The sequence below is a fragment of the Neophocaena asiaeorientalis genome, unplaced genomic scaffold (genome assembly GCF_003031525.2).
Source record: "Neophocaena asiaeorientalis asiaeorientalis breed wild unplaced genomic scaffold, Neophocaena_asiaeorientalis_V1.1 scaffold79, whole genome shotgun sequence".
NCBI classification, from domain to species: domain Eukaryota; kingdom Metazoa; phylum Chordata; class Mammalia; order Artiodactyla; family Phocoenidae; genus Neophocaena; species Neophocaena asiaeorientalis.
This window is the reverse complement of record NW_020175402.1, coordinates 405,741-409,447: the sequence shown is the minus strand read 5'-3', so window position 1 is coordinate 409,447 and position 3,707 is coordinate 405,741. Positions and strand designations below refer to the sequence as shown.

Below are 3,707 nucleotides of genomic sequence, written 5' to 3'. Positions count from 1 at the left end.
AACTATGGGGCCCAGCACACACTTGATAAATAGCAGCTATTGTTAGTCAAGACCTAATGGACCTCCAGTCCCTCATGGAAACTCAAACTGCCCAATTGAATCAGAGTAGCTGGTGGCCCAAGGAGAAAGGGATCAGGCTGGGACATGCCGGTCCCCACCCCCACCCCAGGCAAACTCTCTGCAGGGTTGCAGAAATAGTCTGATTGGGTCTGACAAGTTCTGCTTGCTCCTCCCGGACCAGCCTCCTAACGGGCTCTTTCTGATGCTTACTTGATTATATCCTCTTAGGCTGGCGGGTGGATGTGTGTGATGGGGGAGTCTGTTCCTGGAGAGTCTGGTGATGCCCCCAGGAGCTCTAGACTATAGCTTCAGTTCAGTTATGGAAGACAAAACAAAATGAAAACTTAAATCGTTCTCATACTGAGTCTCATCCTGTCTGCAGGCCTGTGGGCTGTCCAATTTGTCCAGACGCTCTCTGACTTGGTACATGGCATCAGCAACCCCCCACTCCCCCCAAAAATCAGTCAACCACTAAGGATTCTTTGGGTACCTACTGTATGCTAGACATTACTGAATGTCTACTCTGTACAAGATGATGACAGAGGCAAAGCAGACGAAGAAGAATACCAATAATAACTGTTGCCATTTATTGAAGGCCTATGAAATGTAAGCCTCTCCACAAATTCGGGAGGATTCTTCTTGGACCTTGGTGAGTCCTGAGGCTGGGATGGCTAGAAATCACACCTAGACTCAAATGCCAGGTACCTCTGAGGCCCTCACTCTCCATGGCCTGGCCAGTCAGAACCCTCGGCCACAGTGATTGGCCAAGGAATGGATACATGTCTCAGTAAGAGCCAATGAGACTTGGTTTGAGGAATGCTGTTGGAACTGCTGAGGAAAGAGTCCCTGTTTCTGTTGCAGCTGCTGAGAGACTAGGATGCCTGGCTGGTGCTGCTGGCAGCCACTCTGTGATCATGAGGAGAGAGTCTGCCAGAGGATGAGGCCAGCAGAGAGGGAAACAGTCTTGAGAGACCAAGAGAATGACACTGAATCCTGACAATCATCTGAGCTCCTCAATGCAGCCATGACGAAAGCTAGCTCTACCCCCTGTACTTTTCAGTTTAAGGGAGTTTTTCTGCCAGTTTGAGCCCTGATGCTCTGACTGCTGTGCCCAGAAACCTGAATATTTGGAGGAAGCACCCTCACCATCCAGTCTATAGGAGCCTGACAAGGGAAACATGTTTCCTTCCACACAACCACCCAGGTTTCTGTCAGAGAGCACAGCAAGCCCACAAATGTCAACAGAAGCAGCAAATCCTCTTAGACTGGCTGTGCCACCTTGGGGAAGCCACTTTCCCTCTCTGAGCATTAATTTTCCTCACCTGTAACATGGGGCTGGGGTGGGAATCATAGCATCTATAGAATAGAACTGTTCCTAGAAGGCTGTTTGGTGGAGGTGAGTTCTGAGGATCCTCAAGGAGCTGGAGGTTAGGGTCAGAGTTAGCAGCAAACCTTCTCACTGTTCTCCCCTGAGCAGCAAAAGACCAGGGCCTATCTCTCCCAGGCAGCCTGGTGGAATGGAAGAGACTCAGCCATAGCACTAGGAGTCCTTCATTCTAGTCCTGATTCTGCTGCCAGCCCAGGGAGTGGCTCTGGGCAAGCCCCTCCCCTGCCAATGTGCCCCCTTCAGAGGTGAGAAAGCCACGCCCTTTCTCCTCTTTTCTTCATAGAGTCAGGATCACATCATGTTCACTGTTGTAGCCCCAATACTCAGCCTGGTTCCTGCCTCGTTGATAGAGCATTCCAGAATGCCCATCGTGTGAGTGAATAAAATGTGGTCAGGATGCCTGACCTTTCTTTTCTTTTTTTTGGAACATGTTGTTGTAGTATAACATATACAGAAAAAAATGCACAGATCCTAAGGCGTCTTCACAAACTGAACACAGCCCTGTCCCCAGTCCTTCCATCCCCAAACCACCTTACCAACAGCCAGAAGTCCCCCTGTTGCCCCCTTTCCAGTCATTCCCTCCCCCAAGGCAACACTGGCCAGACTTCTGACAGCATCGAAGTGCTTTGAACTTCATATAAATGGAGCAACGCTTAACATTTTCCAGTGGTTCATAGCTTACAGAGGGCCCACGTGTACATTAACTCATTAAATCTTCACGTCAGTACTGGGGGGGTAGGCAGGAATTACAAATCCTATTTTACAGAGGAGAAAACTGAGGCTCAGAGAGGAGAAGGGAATCCCCCAGAATCACACCGCTCGCAAGTGGAAAGCTAGGATAACTGGTTCCATTTTCGTGTCTCCCTGGATTTCAGAATGTCCCTCCAGGCATCAGGAATGGTCACAAATCTGAAACCAGGAATAGTCAGGAATCTGAAACTAGCCCAGGCCTGGGCAGCTGATGGTATAAGCTACCAGTCCTCCAGGATGGAAAGAGGGTCTGGGCATCCAGGTCCAGAGAAGTTCTGGTCACCTTTTGGGCAGGGCCCACCCCTCCTTTCTAGTCTGCGGCACTCAACAAGCTTTGTGAACGCTGACAAGTGGCCTCCTCCCTGTCTCCCTCCCTCCACACTGGAGAATTCAGAGGGCTGTTGAATGGAAACAGGGAGAGTTATTTCCACAGCTCCCTCCCTGCCCTCCAGGTGGCCACACACACTGCCCAGGAGCAGATGGTCCCTTTGTAACCTTGCACTGTGTGCCCAGACCCCTCCTCTGCATGCTCAGAATCACTCTGGGCCAGCTCCTGACCAGGGGTGGCTGGCAGTAGATGCCCTGTCTTCCAGAATCCACCTCTGTTTCCTGTGACTGGTAGGCAAGATTCCCCAGGTCTTTCCTTCTGGCCTCATGAACTCCTATACATCCTTCAAAGCCCAAACACCATCTCCTCTGGAATGTCTTTGTCTCTCCTAAACATCCACTTATCATGGTCCCTGCATATTAGTTTCTCTTTCTCAACACAACATAGAGATAATCACAAAGTCACATAAACAAAACACACATTTTCACCTCACCCACAATCTTTCTTTCTCTCTTTTTTGCAAACTGGGCTACACACACAGTTGTACCAAATAACAGCCTTGCCCCTCTCATGTGCACATGCTACACCACAACACCAGAGGGGTTTGGGCTCCACTTGTTTACAGCAGGGACACAAAGTCTCTTTCTACCACACCAACGTGCATGCAAAACAGTCCCCAAAAGTACAGATCACACATTCATACAAATACACAGACACACACCTCTTTCACTCAGGCAGTTACACAACCACATGTAGAGACAGTTTCTCCTCTGACATACAAACGTAAAGGCATGGAGAAACATCCAGCCTTCTCTCTGCTTCCCTTCTACCTTCTCCTCTCAACCCTCTCTCACTCTTACACACACACACACACACCCCACACACACACACACACACACGGAAGCAGGCAGTAACAATCTCCTGAAATAGTCAGTCTCTGCCTTTCCGTCACACATAAACACACAGGCACGCGGGATCCATCCGCCTCTCCGCTTTTTCTGTCTCCTCCTCCCCTCTTACACACACACACACACACACACACACACACACCACATAAACACACACACGCAGCTGCAGCACGCTGGGTCACACTCCTTGCTGGCGCCAGGCAGGAGACAAAGGTCGCCGAGGCTCCCGGCGCCGCGCACCTGACACAGCTGAGCCGCTCCCCGGGCTCCGCCA

At 50.4% G+C, this 3,707-nt stretch overlaps 1 long non-coding RNA gene across 1 annotated transcript; it reads right to left on the bottom strand.

Moving 5' to 3' along the window:
- Positions 1-275: 275 nt before the first annotated feature.
- On the bottom strand, positions 276-3,707 carry LOC112414417 (uncharacterized). The gene is made up of 3 exons (XR_003006130.1): positions 3,674-3,707; positions 2,264-2,356; positions 276-366 (listed from the first exon to the last, which is right to left on the bottom strand). It is a non-coding gene; the product is annotated as an uncharacterized LOC112414417 (long non-coding RNA).